The sequence below is a fragment of the Nerophis ophidion genome, linkage group LG05 (genome assembly GCF_033978795.1).
Source record: "Nerophis ophidion isolate RoL-2023_Sa linkage group LG05, RoL_Noph_v1.0, whole genome shotgun sequence".
Taxonomy (NCBI): domain Eukaryota; kingdom Metazoa; phylum Chordata; class Actinopteri; order Syngnathiformes; family Syngnathidae; genus Nerophis; species Nerophis ophidion.
In genome coordinates, this window is record NC_084615.1 from 29,849,590 (window position 1) to 29,864,321 (window position 14,732).

General features: G+C 38.6%; 1 long non-coding RNA gene across 1 annotated transcript in view; it reads left to right on the top strand.

The window, feature by feature from the left end:
• LOC133552905 (uncharacterized) overlaps positions 1–8,491 on the top strand; it is a 29,269-nt gene extending 20,778 nt beyond the window's left edge. Inside the window, exons 2-3 of the long non-coding RNA XR_009806791.1 lie at positions 1,680–7,059; positions 7,150–8,491. This is a non-coding gene — a long non-coding RNA (uncharacterized LOC133552905). The remainder of the gene's footprint in view (positions 1–1,679; positions 7,060–7,149) is intronic.
• The last annotated feature ends 6,241 nt before the right edge of the window (positions 8,492–14,732 follow it).

Genomic DNA, 14,732 nt, shown 5'->3' on the forward strand with positions numbered 1-14,732 from the left:
AACATATAATTAAGAAGTTTGTCTTTTATTTGAATTATTTTTGAACATACAAAAATAAAAGGATATTCAAGACATAGACATATGAAAAAATACAACTAGTAATTTACAGAAATTCAAATACTATTTTTATTTGCTGGAGCGTCTCACAAGCAACACCTGCGAAGCGAAAGCGAAGCTAAACCAGCAAGGACGGCGGGATATGCAATGTGTTTCTGAGGTACCACCGACCTAACCGAAATGATAAATCACCTCTTTTCTAATCTCCTCTGCCATAAAAAATAGGGTTGCCATGTACAGTAATAACCCTCTTTTCAGTCAAAAACAAGGTTTAAGTGCCAATCTGACACCCCCCTGGCTAAACAACAGCTATAAATTCCTGTATGATTTATGACAGCATGGAAGATAAGTCAGCTTTTCATGCACCGTTGGGCTACTAATAGTCCTCTGAGTGGCCGAGTTAAAGGTAACTTGAGCGTGCTATTACCGTCTGGAGATGTGTGTTCTTGTTGATCTTGTGTGTTAGTGTGTGTGTGTGTGTGTGTGTGTGTGCGTGTGTGTGTGTGTGTGTGTGTGTTCCCACTCCCACACTCTTGCTTTAGAGCAAGCCAGCGCCACATCAGTCCATCATCACAGATATGGCTTGTGGTTAGATAGCAAGTCTGGCGGCACACAAGACATTTTGTCCACTCTGTCATGTTTACTTATAATGATAAGCTTTGATGGATTCGCCGCCATGCTATAGACGCCGCCACACGCACACTCAGCCCTTCGCCGGCTAACTCACATACGTACGTAGCGGACAACAACGTGTGTGAAAATGTCCTCAAAGTAAAGCGTACTCATCCACCCGGCAAGTGACACTGTGTTAAAAGTGAAGTTGTGCGCTCTTCTAAGTTTGGACAGAAGGCCAATAATGTGTCAAATTAAGGGAGTAGCAAGAAGGAGTGTTATTTCAAAAGTCTAATTACCAGAAAACAGTGGTCTCGTTACCAGAATAAAGTTGCAATTTAATGACAAGGGGCACTTTGACACATTTTGTATATTAAACATGCTATATCCAATCTAGGGCAATACATGCTAAGCTATTTAAAGCAGCATTAAATAAATTTTTAACCTTCATAAAATAGTTTAATGACTTTTAAAGGCCTACTGAAACCCACTACTACCCAACACGCAGTCTGATGGTTTATATATCAATGATGAAATATTAACATTGCAACACATGCCAATACGGCCTTTTTAGTTTACTAAATTGCAATTTTAAATTTCCCGCGAAGTGTCCTGTTGAAAACGTCGCGGAATGATGACGCGTACGCGTGACGTCACGGACTGTTAGGAAATATTAGCGCTGCGCACACACACAGCTAAAAGTCGTCTGCTTTAACCACATAATTACACAGTATTTTGGACATCTGTGTTGCTGAATCTTTTGCAATTTGTTCAATTAATAATGGAGAAGTCAAAGTAGAAAGGTGGAGTTGGGAAGCTTTAGACTTCAGCAACACAAACACACGGTGATTCCTTGTTTAAAATTCCTGGAGGTGAAACTTTACTATGGATCAGAGCGGTCAAGCGAACATGGATCACGACCAAATGTCAACCAGCAGTTTTCGGTGAGAAAATTGTGGTAAAAAGTCGCCACTTACCGGAGATCAGGTGAGCTTGTGCCCTTCTTACAGGTGCCGTCGACTTCCATCAGACACTTGCCTCAAGACACCCGTGGACACACGCTTCCGACTATCAGGTACTATTAAACTCACTAAAACACCAGCAACACAATAGAAAGATAAGGGATTTCCCAGAATTATCCTTGTAAATGTGTCTAAAAACATCTGAATCCGTCCCAATGCAATCGTGTTGTTTTTTTTTTCTTGTTTTTTGTTTTGTTTTTTGTTTTCTAGTCCGTCGCTATCAATATCCTCAAACACAAATCTTTCATCTTCGCTCAAATTAATGGGGAAATTGTTGTTTTCTCGGTCCAAATAGCTCTTTTTGTTGGAGGCTCCCATTAAAAACAATGTGAGGATCTTAGGAGCCATCAACAGGTGACGTCATTGTCTGCGACTTCCGGTAAAGGCAGTGCTTTTCTGTTAGCGACCGAAAGTTGCGAACTTTATCGTGGATGTTCTCTACTAAATCCTTTCAGCAAAAATATGGCAATATCGCGAAATGATCAAGTATGACACATAGAATGGACCTGCTAGCCCTGTTTGAATAAGAAAATCTCATTTCAGTACGCCTTTAAGGTGATACAACTACAACTACTATCCAGTGAAGTTGGCACATTGTGTAAATCGTAAATAAAAACAGAATACAATGATTTACAAATCCTTTTCAACTTATGTTCAATGAATAGACTGCAAAGAAAAGATACTTAATGTCTGAACTGAGAAACTTATTCTTTCCCTCCAAATAATCCTTAACTTACAAATTAATGGTAGCAACACATTGCAAAAAAGTTGGCAAAGGGGCATTTTTACCACTGTGTTACATGGCCTTTGCTTTTAACAACACTCAGTAAACGTTTGGGAACTGAGGAGACCAATTTTCTAAGCTTTTCAGGTGGAATTCTTTCCCATTCGTCAGACCACAGAACACTTATCCACTTTGCATCAGTTCATCTTAGCATTTCTGGGTGTTGTTGATAAATAGCTTTCGCTTTGCATAGTAGAGTTTTAACTTGCACTTACAGACGTAGCGACAAACTTTAGTTAGTGACAGTGGTTTTCTGAAGTGTTCCTGAGCCCATGTGGTGATATCCTTTACGCACTGATGTCGCTTTTTGATGTAGTAACGCCTGAGCGTTCAAAGGTCACGGGCATTCAATGTTGGTTTTCTCCAGATTCTCTGAACCTTTTGATGATATTACGGACCTTAGACGGTGAAATTCCTAAATTGTTTGCAAAAACTCGTTGAAAAATGTTGTACTTAAACTGTTTGGACAATTTGGTCACACATTTGGTGACCCTCGCCCTGTCATTGTTTGTGAATGACTGACCATTTCATGGAAGCTGCTTTTATACCCAATGATGGCACCCACCTGTTCCCAATTAGCCTGTTCACCTGTGGGATGTTCCAAATAAGTGTTTGATGAGCATTCCTCAACTTTGTCAGTCTTTTTTGCCACCCGTGCCAGCTTTTTTTAAACATGTTGCAGGCATCAAATTCCAAATGAGCTAATATTTGCAAAAAATAACAAAGTTTTCCAGTTCGAACTTTAAATATCTTGTCTTTGCAGTATATTCAATTGAATAAAGGTTGAAAATGTTTCGGAAATCATTGTATTCTCTTTTTATTTACGATTTACGCAACGTGCAGACTTCACTAGTTTTGGGTTTTATAGTTGAATGACATCTCTGTCATGGCCTGAGGGGGTCTGTATCGCTTTTAAGCAACTTTAAGGAAGTCACTGCCACACCAAAAAACACAATTGTGCAGACGGCTTATGTTACACGTCACTTCCCCCTTTCCCCATTCGTCGCAAAAAGGTAAGTCGATGCTAACGCCTACGTGCAATTACTGCTATCATGGCCGAAGCTGCGAAACACCCCCAAAAAAATAAAGCAAAAGTTTTGTCTGAGGTGACAAAAAACAAAAGAAAAAGGGAGGCTACCTGGATAAAAAGATAAACAAGGATCAACATTGGCCCGCTGTTGTGAGCTCAAAGACGGGAGGGGTTTCGACTGTTGCTGCCTGGGCTCTGGTCCTGCTCTACTTACTAGTAAAGTACCTTTTCAAGCGCAAATCAAAACGATAATGATAATCTTTGGAGGAAGAAGAATACTGAGTTGCATCCTAAGAACACCATACCTACTGTGAAGCATGGGGGGTGGAAACATCATGCTTTGGGGCTGTTTTTCTGCTAAGGGGACAGGACGATTGATCCGTGTTTAGGAAAGAATGAATTGGGCCATGTATCGTGAGATTTTGAGCCAAAACCTCCTTTCATCAGTGAGAGCTTTGAACTTGCACAACGGTGGCTGACTGAATACTTTTTTGCCCCACTGTTTTTGCATATAACGAGATAAAGGACTCAAATTTAAGGTGCGGTAGTGGGAACAAATATGGGATAAAAATAAATTACACAACAAGTAATCAAGATAAAACTAAGAATTGACTATCCAATAAAAATAATAAGCAACCCTGTACAATAAAATAAAATCAATACAATTAATTGGGTGGTAACAGTTTCATTTTTAAATCAGGCAGAATAGAAAAAAATATGGAATCACTCAATTCTGAGGAAGTAATAATACAAACAAACAAAATAACACTACAACATACCACTATGTGAGGACGGTGTGATGAAGTTGGTAGAGTGGCCGTGCCAGCAATCTGAGGGTTACTGGTTCAATCCCCACTATACCATCCTATTCACGTCCATTGTGTCCTTGGGCAAGACACTTCACCCTTGCTCCTGATGGGTCCTGGTTAGCGCCTTGCATGTTAGCTCCCGCCATTATTGTGTGAATGTGTGTGTGAATGGGTGAAAGTGGAAATACTTTCAAAGCGCTTTGAGTACCTTAAAAAAAAGGTAGGAAAGCGCTATACAAGTACAACCATTTTACCATTTTTATTTTACTAGTACTTTCTTGCACCACCCCTGGCTTTTATAACATCTTGCAGTCTTTGGCTACATTTACACTGCAGGGTAGGATGAGGATGAGCAATTCGGATTATTTAGTCAAATCCCATTATTTTATCAAATTGTTCATATTACAAAATGTCTAATGTGAGCATAATTTGACACATGACGTCATGCAGTGTTTACAGAAGTAAACATGGCTCCACTTCTAGTCGGTCTCAGTCCTGGCACACTTGTGGCAATTTTCAAAGGTTTTGTACAGTCAATATTTTCTGAACCGAATTAGAAGAAGGAAGAGAGGAAGTATTTTGGCTCATGCAGTTCGTGGGACATTTGCTTTGATGTCTGCTACAAAGAGCGTGTGGGCGAGCAGTCGGAGACATGAGTTCCTTAAACATTTTTTTCGCCGGTTTTATTCGTGCTATTTATTTTGAAATCCTCTATTTTGGTAAAGAATTATGACTTTATCGCTTTTTGGTGACGGACTAGTTGAAGGAACTCGACCGATTGTTCAGACTGCTGTCGTGTCAAATACATATCTGATTTATATTCAAACAAAAAAAGAGGTCAACTTTTCAATTTGATTGAGATCCAGACTATTTGCAGGCCACAACATTGACCTTATGTATCTTTCTTAAAGGAAATCGTTTAAAGTTTTATCTCTATGGCAAGATGCATTATCACCGATGTGTCAAAGCCAAGGCCTGAGGGCCAAATCCGGCCCACAAATGAATTATCTATAGCCCCGGCATGACATTTGATTAGTATTAGAAACGGCCCGCAGGCCACAGCCGCCTGCTGCTGTTTTGCACGCACCAATACTCAATCAATGTTGGCGCTAGAAATTTTCAAAATGACCCCATCAAGTCATAAAAATGGGGTCCCCACAGAACATTTTTGGGGTTCCACTTTTTTGTAACAGTTTTGGGAAAAAAAAGATAAATTTATGCATTATCCTGTTATATCTCACATTTTATATTGTGTTTTTGAAAAAAGGTTGTCATAAACGTTACTTAATTCATTAAAAAAAACTAATACAAAAGAAAATAAATTTTTATGCATATGTAGATGTATTCAGTTATAAACATTCATACGCTTTCTTCTTTCCATCATGGATCTAAACTTAACAGCTGCCGGTATTTTTAAAATATTTTTATTGTGTTATTTTTAGAATGTGTTTGTTCTATTTTTTTGGCCAAAGTAAGACAAAGAAAATAGTCTAAAGTTGTCTTTATTTTTCAGTTTTAATGCGATGATTTTAATAGTCCGGCAAGATTTTGAGTTGGGTCTGAGCTAAAATGAGTTAGACACCCCTGCATTATCATCACCAAACGTCTTTTAGATCAGGGGTGTCAAACTCATTTTAAATGAGGGGCCACATGGAGGAAAATCTAATCCTATGTGGGCCGGACTGGTAAAATTACGGCACGATAACATAAAAATAAAGACAACTTCAGATTGTTTTCTTTGTTTAAAAATAGAACAAGCACATTCAGAAAATGTACAAATCATAATGTTGTTATTGTTGTTTTATTACACTTACTGTACATGCGGTTAATAGTATTCTACCTTTATTTCTCATTATTTAAACTTTCTGAATAAATGATGTGATAATGTTCACCAGTTAACTCACTGGTGTTAATTTTAAATCCATCAAGATAAAAAATAATACAAAAATCAAATTACAGGATGTTATTTATTAGGGCTGCGAATCTTTGGGTGTCCCACGATTCGATTCAATATCGATTCTTGGGGTCGCGATTCCCTTATAAATCGATTTTTTCGATTCAACGCGATTCTCAATTCCAAATCGATATTTTTCCAATTCAAAACGATTCTGTATTCATTCAATACATAGGATTTCAGCAGGATCTACCCCAGACTGCTGACATGCTAGCAGAGTAGTAGATAATAAAAAAAAATGTTTTTATAAATTGTAAAGGACAATGTTTTATCAACTGATTGCAATAATGAAAATTAGTTTTAACTATTAAACAAACCAAAAATATGACTTATTTTATCTTTGTGAAAATATTGGACACAGTGTGTTGTCAAGCTTATGAGATGCGATGCAAGTGTAAGCCACTGTGACACTTTTGTTCTTTTTCTTTTTTTTTATAAATGTCTAATGATAACGTCGATGAGGGATTTTTAATCACTGCTATGCTGAAATTAAAGCTAATATTGAAACTGTTTTTGATAATATTCATGTTTGTTTCACTACTTTTGGTTTGTTCTGTGTCGTGTTTGTGTCTCTGTTGTGGGACATGCGCATTCTGCGTCTCTCTCCGCTGCGAGTCCAACCAGAGGACCCGCCGACAGCGCACTCCAGACACGCCCCCGCATTCATCAAGCGGACCGCGCCCACTCTCCGCCGCAGCCGGCTGCAGGACACACCTGTGACTGACGATGAGCAGCATAAAAGACCAGTGGACACAGGGATCCGTGCGGGAACTTAGTTTCAAATGCGTACCGTAAGCAATCACCCTGCGTTATGCAAACCTGCTCTCCCTGTGCCCTGTACCTCTACGTGTTCTCAGTGTTTTTTTCCCGTGTCCCCACAGAATTCTCCGTCGCCCGCAAGGTGAGCTGTGCGTCTCACTCTTTTCCCTGGATCTCCCTCTGGATTCTGACTGCCTCCTTTGTACCTCGACTCCTCGCTCGTTTGACCTGAACCCTCTGCCTGCCCCACGGACTTCCGCGTTCTCTTTTGTCAACACTTGGGTAAAACACACTTCAGTTAATTTACACACTTAGACTAACACCATACACTCTATAGTTTTTGCCACGCTCCATTTACTTAGTATGTTTTCTGTTGATTGATTATTACATATATACATTTGTTAAAATATATATATATATATATATACATATATATATATATATATATATATATATATAATAAATATTTGGACATACTGCCACCTGGTGTCCGTTTGCCGTCAGGTCCTCCCTTAGTAAACCATAACAGTCTCCTCTCAATTGCTCTGTTTATTGCAGTTCTGAGTGTTGCTGGGTCAGGTTTGGTTTTGGAATTGGATTGCATTGTTATGGTATTGCTGTGTATTTTGTTGGATTGATTAAAATAAATAAATAAATAAATCGAGAACTGATTCTGAATCGCACAACATGAGAATCGCGATTCAAATCCAAATCGATTTTTTTCCCACACCTCTATAATTTATGTAGTTTGCTCATTTTCCTCGACTGTTGCACTAACATCATATGTCTTTTTTGTTGTTTTTTTTAAATATATAGCATCATCTACAAAGATACAAAGAATTGCTATTGCGACATCTAGTGGACACAATTAGAACAGCAGTTTCTTTTATTCAAAAATTTCGGCTCATTTTTATACTTAGAAAACTCAATCAATCAATCAATCAATGTTTATTTATATAGCCCTAAATCACAAGTGTCTCAAAGGGCTGCGCAAGCCACAACGACACCCTTGGTTCAGATCCCACATGAGGGCAAGGAAAAACTCACAACCCAGTGGGATGTTAATGTGAATGACTATGAGAAACCTTGGAGAGGACCGCAAATGTGGGTGACCCCTTCCCTCTAGGCGAGACCTTAAGGAATGGACTGTGAGTGGGTCTAGCATAATATTGGGAAAGTCCAGTCCATGGTGGATCTAACATAATAGTGAGAGTCCAAACCCAGATAAAACCTGTTCCCGGGCCTGATCTGGCCCGCGGGCCTTACGTTTGATGCTCCAGCTTTAAAGATTGATGGAATAAGAAAGCATTTATTGACAATATAAAGCCAGCCATCACCCCAGTGCCTTTGCCTGACATGCAACCCCATATCTGTGGAAAGATTCCCTTTCCACCAAAAGTTCAGGAACATGAAATTGCTGGAACCTTTAGTTCCTGAATTTATGTAGAGGTGTATGGTTTGTGTTTCCACCACATTTCACAGTTCAAATTAGTTCATACAAATCTTGCATCATGACGTATGGAGGAGTGGTTTAGTATATTTCTACAAACCCCGTTTCCATATGAGTTGGGAAATTGTGTTAGATGTAAATATAAACGGAATACAATGATTTGAAAATCTTTTTCAACCCGTATTCAGTTGAATGCACTACAAAGACAAGATATTTGATGTCCAAACTCCTAAACTTTATTTTTTTTTGCAAATAATAATTAACTTAAAATTTCATGGCTGCAACACGTGCCAAAGTAGTTGGGAAAGTACATGTTCACCACTTTGATACATCACCTTTTCTTTTAACAACACTCAATAAACGTTTGGGAAATGAGGAAAGTAATTTTTGAAGCTTTGAAAGTGGAATTCTTTCCCATTCTTGTTTTATGTAGAGCTTCAGTCGTTCAACACTCCGCTGTCGTGTTTTACGCTTCATAATGCGCCACACATTTTCGATGGGAGATAGGTCTGGACTGCAGGCGGGACAGGAAAGTACACACACTCTTTTTTTTTTTACAAAGCCACGCGTCCATGATAACGTTGCTTGGATGACAACATATGTTGCTCCAAAACCTGAATGGACCTTTCAGCATTAATGGTGTCTTCACAGATGTGTAAGTTACCCATGCCCTGTGCACTAATACACCCCCATACCATCACAGATGCTGGCTTTTGAACTTTGCGCCTATAACAATCCGAATGGTTATTTCCTTCTTTGTCAGACCACAGAACACCTTTCCACTTTGCATCAGTCCATCTTAGGTGAGCTCTGGCCCAGCCAAGCCGGCGGCGTTTCAAGATAATGTTGATAAATGGGTTTGGCTTTGCATAGTAGAGTTTTAACTTGCACTTACAGATGTAGCGACCAACTGTAGTTACAGATAGTGGTTTTATGAATTGTTCCTGAGCCCATGTGGTGATATCCTTTACACACTGATGTTGATTTTTGGTGCAGTACCGCCTGAGGGCTCAAAAGTCCGTAATATCCTCGCTTGCGTGCAGTGATTTCTCCAGATTCTCTGGACTTTTTGATGATTTTACGGACCGTAGATGGTAAAATCCCTAAATTCCTTGCAATAGCTTGTTGAGAAATGTTGTTCTAAAACTGTTCGACAATTTAAAGTGGTAACCCTCACCCCATCCTTGTTTGTGAATTACTCAGCATTTCATGGAAGCTGCTTTTATACCCAATCATGGCACCCACCTGTTCCCAATTAGCCTGCACACCGGTGGGATGTTCCATATAAGTGTTTGATGAGCATTCCTCAACTTTATCAGTATATATTGCCACCTTTCCCAACTTCTTTGTCACGTGTTGCTGGCATCAAATTCTAAGGTTAATGATGATTTGCAAAAAAAAAAAAAAATGTTTATCAGTTTGAACATCAAATATGTTGTCTTTGTAGCATATTCAACTGAATATGGGTTGAAAATGATTTGCAAATCATTGTATTCCGTTCATATTTACATCTAACACAATTTCCCAATTCATATGGAAACAGGGTTTGTACATTAATGCCATGTAAATACAAACCAAATACAAAGCAATAATATACAAAACAATATGATCTAAAAAATAAAGTATACCGAATTGTTTATAAAAAGAGAGGTTTTTGTCCCCTCAGTGAATGATAAATTCATGAGGGTGTTATGTTCTGTGGCCGGATCATGTTTTGTTGAGTTATGTTCTGTTATCTTAGGACTCCTTTGGTTCCTGTTTTGTGCACCTCTGGGTTTGTTTTGGTTTCAATGGGGATTAATCGGGTTCACCTGCCTCTGGTTAGTGGTCGGCACGCTCACCTGCAGTCGACCACTAACCAGAGAGCTATTTATTCACCTTTCTTGCCACGCTTCATTGTTTGCTTCAGCAACTGTTACGTTTGAATATTCCTGTTTCTTGCGATCGGCACGCATCCTTTTTTGCTTGTTTTCTGTTTTGCTATGATTTATGATAAATAAATCATCTCCTACCTCACGCTGTCGTCCGGGGTTGTCCGTCTGCATCTGGCAGAGGCTCAGCCACAACTAACAATACATAAATAATAAATTCCCGCGTTTATCTCACGCCCACAACACCAACACATCAGATTTAGCGTTAGCTAGTTAGCATTAGCACTCTGTTCACTTGGCTTGAGACTAATAACTACACACATGGAGTGTCACTGACTACTTTTACAACATGTAATAAAGTAAATAATTAATATTTGGAGTCATTTACCTTCGTTCCACTCATGTACTGCCTCCTTTATTCAACAAAGTCTGGAGAGTCCAAAGCAGATGAGTCAGCTTTGAGTCTGGCTGCATACTTTATATTGCTGTGTAAATATGTTCAAAAGAGTCCGCCCACCTCTCGTAGCCTCTCGTATTGAAATGAAGTTTTCAAAAATAATAAACAACATTAAACTGCATATACTGTATTTCCTTGAATTGCCGCAGGGCATATAGTATGCGCCTGCCTTGAATTACTACTGTGTCAAACTCGCTTCCCAAAATAATTAGCGCATGCTTAGTATTACCGCCTGGTCAAACTCGTGACGTCACGAGTGACACTTCCCCTGTCATCATTTTCAAAATGGAGGAGGCTGATTTCAATACCGGTAATTTGAAATCGCATAACGGGAAGAAGATTAAGAGCTATTCAGTAGGATTTAAGGTCCAAGCTTACATCACACTCAAATTTTTACTGCATACCTTTGGTACGTGCCGGAGTGAGAAGAGGTTTTAAAATAATTAGCGCATGTTTACTTTTACCGCATGCCTTTGGTAAGCGCAGGAGTGAGAAGTGGTTTTAAATTCAAGGAAATACGGTAGTTTAAATACTAAGGCTGAGTATTACCATGAATTGATTAACATGGACCCCGACTTAAACAAGTTGAAAGACTTATTCGGGTGTTACCATTTAGTGGTCAATTGTACAAAATATGTACTGAACTGTGCAATCTACTAATGCAAGCTTCAATCAATCAAAGTAAAAATACTGCAATATAGTTCCACTGGCCAGCGTTCTTCAGCACACGCCACACAAAAGTTTCTTTCGTTCTTCTTTCTCTCCGTCGTCAGGTTTTTGTAACAGGAATAAACAAGAAATAAGAAATAAATGAGACTTGTAGCATAGTGTACTGCCGGCTGTCGTTTCCGAAATAGAAGTTTTAGGACCGCGGCCAACTGTGTTCAACAAGTCAGCGGTCGACAATCACCCAATACGGTTCTAGGAACCTTCCAAAAGTCCCACCTGGTTGGCATGGACTGAAAAAAAAAATCCTGAAGAACTAAGGCCATGGTCACACGAACATGGAGTTTCAAAAACGCATAATCGGGTTTTAAACGATCTCCATCCACACAAGGGTAGTTTCAAAACTGTCTCTGTTTACAAACAAAACATACACCTGCTGTCATGTGAAGTGAATTATATTTATATAGCGCTTTTTCTCTAGTGACTCAAAGCCCTTTTATATAGTGAAACCCAATATCTAAGTTACATTTAAACCAGTGTTGGTGGCACTGGGAGCAGGTGGGTTAAGTGTCTTGCCCACGGACACAACAGCAGTGACTAGGATGGCGTAAGCGGGGATCGAATCCGGAACCCTCAAGTTGCTGGCACGGCCACTCTACCAACCGAGCTATACTGCCCTCGTGTATACCTTCATGCACATTATGTCCAATCATAAGCCTGAAAAAAGCAGCAACAGCTGACTTGGTGTCATTACACGTCTGTAAGGTTGTACGGTATACCGGTTCTAGTATAGTACCGCCATACTAATGAATCACATTCGGTACTATACCGCCTCAAAAAAGTACCAATCCAAGCCCCCCCCTTTTTTTGAATGAGCGTCGTCGTTACGTCATGACATTTGCTGGTTTTTACGAGCAGAGGAGCATGTTCGGCAGCGCACAATAACCGAGTACTTACAAGCAGACACAGTGTGTAGACAGAAAAGGGAGAATGGACGCATTTTGGCTTGAAAAACTAACGATAAAGGTGAAGTTATATCACTAAAATCCCCTCAGAAAGAGGTGCTTTAAGACATGGCTAGCTAGCTAGCGGCTAACGTTCAGCCGCAGTCGGCAGTGTTTTAGCTACTTCTAAATCACTAATCCTCGCCTCCATGGCGACAAATAAAGTACGTTTCTTACAAGTATCATCCCTGCAGGACGAGGAAACATGATCAATACACACCGTAGCTCACCCGCGTCACTATGTAAACAAACGCCATTGGTGGATCTACACCTAACATCCACTGTAAGGACACCGAGTACAGGAGCGTATCTAGTCGATACTACTATAATTACATCGATATTTTTTCAAGTATCACAACATCTTTTATTGTCTTTTAAAAATGTATATTATGTTTATAAAGTCAGGAAATATGTCCCTGGACACATGAGAACTTTGAATATGACCAATGTATGATCCTGTAACTACTTGGTATCGGATCGATACCCAAATTTGTGGTATCATCCAAAACTAATGTAAAGCATCCAAAGAACAGAGGAATGAGTGATTATTACGTTTTAACAGAAGTGTAGATAGAACATGTTAAAAGAAAAACTAAGCAGATAACAGTTAATGAACAAGTAGATTAATAATTGTCTACCCCTTGTCCCTCATAATGTTGACAAAATAATAGAATGATAAATGACACAATATTTTACTGCATACGTAATCAGCTAAATTAGGAACCTTTGTTTGCTTACTTACTAATAAAAGACAAGTTGTTTCGTATGTTCACTATTTTATTTAAGGGCAAACTTGCAATAAGAAACATATGTTTAAAGTACCCTAAAATTTTTTGTTTAAATAACGCCAATAATGCCATTTTTTGTGGTCCCCTTTGTTTAGAAAAGTATCGAAATACATTTAATACTGGTAGCGGTACCAACATGTTGGTATCGGGGACAACCCCACACCTCTGTTATGTTTATTTATATATACGAGACGTACAATGACATGAACAACCAGCCTGCACCTACAAACTTCTTTTTAGTAATGTTTAAAGCACGCATGCACGCCTGTGCTGCTGAAACCCAACACCCATATAATTAACACATGTTTAATCAGCAACATGGTGATGTATTTATTACATGTGCAATAAAGTGTAAATTATTTCTAATAAAAAAAAAGCAAAGGAAACCCTTTTGCATGTTTAAGTGCCTACAGCGCAAAATTCTCCTGGAATTATAAAGCATTTAATCATGGATGTAGTGATATAGTACATGTGTTATGAAGCGTACATTGTCTTTTATATCAGTACACACTACAAGGAGGACGCTACATCATGTTTTTTTAGTTGCTTGGTCACACCACAGGTATCAAACTCAAGGCCCGGGGGCCAAATCTGGCGTGCCACATTATTTTATGTGGCCCGGAAATAATATATCATTTGATAAAATGCTTCATCTTTTCTTACTAAATATATTTGTTTTTTCCCTTTTCGGCATTAAAAATCATGGACTGCATGTAATTGCATATCTTTTAAAAATTCAATATTATCAGAATCAAAATGATATATTATCATGTATTCCAAAAATATTTTTTGTTAAAATAAAGATAAATAATGTACTTAAATATCTGCTTGACTTATGATTTCAAAACAAATGAACAATCAAATTGTAGACTGTAAAATGGACAATAGATTTTACCGACTAAGTTTTTTACCGTAAAATCAACATTGGTACTGTTTTATACGACACTATAACATAAAAAAAACAACAAAAAAAAACATTAAAACAACAAACATTTAGTGGTCAGTTGTACATAGTATGTACGGAACTGTGCAATCTACTAATAAAAGTATCAATCAATCAATCAAAAAGATTTTACGGAAAAAAACTAACAAACTGGTAGATCTGTTACCTGAATTTTACCGCTAATGTCACACCTATGGATCATGTTTTGTTTTGTCATGTTATGTTTTTGATTTTGGACAATCAGTCACGTTTTGCACTTCCTGGTTTTGTTTGTTTCCATGCCAACCTCATTAGTTTTCACCTGTCACGTCCCTGTTCTCAGACTCACCTGTTTTCACTTATCATCACAGCTATTTAAGTCACTCTTTTTCTTGTCTTCGTCCTGGGATTTTCACACTCGCATGCTGTTCAAACCTTCACGTGCTCGCCCACAGTTTCATGCCGAGTAGGTTCATGTATTCATGCCACAGTGCTATTTTTGTTTTGTATGTTCATAGTTCATTCATCCAATCGAGCAAGTGTTTTT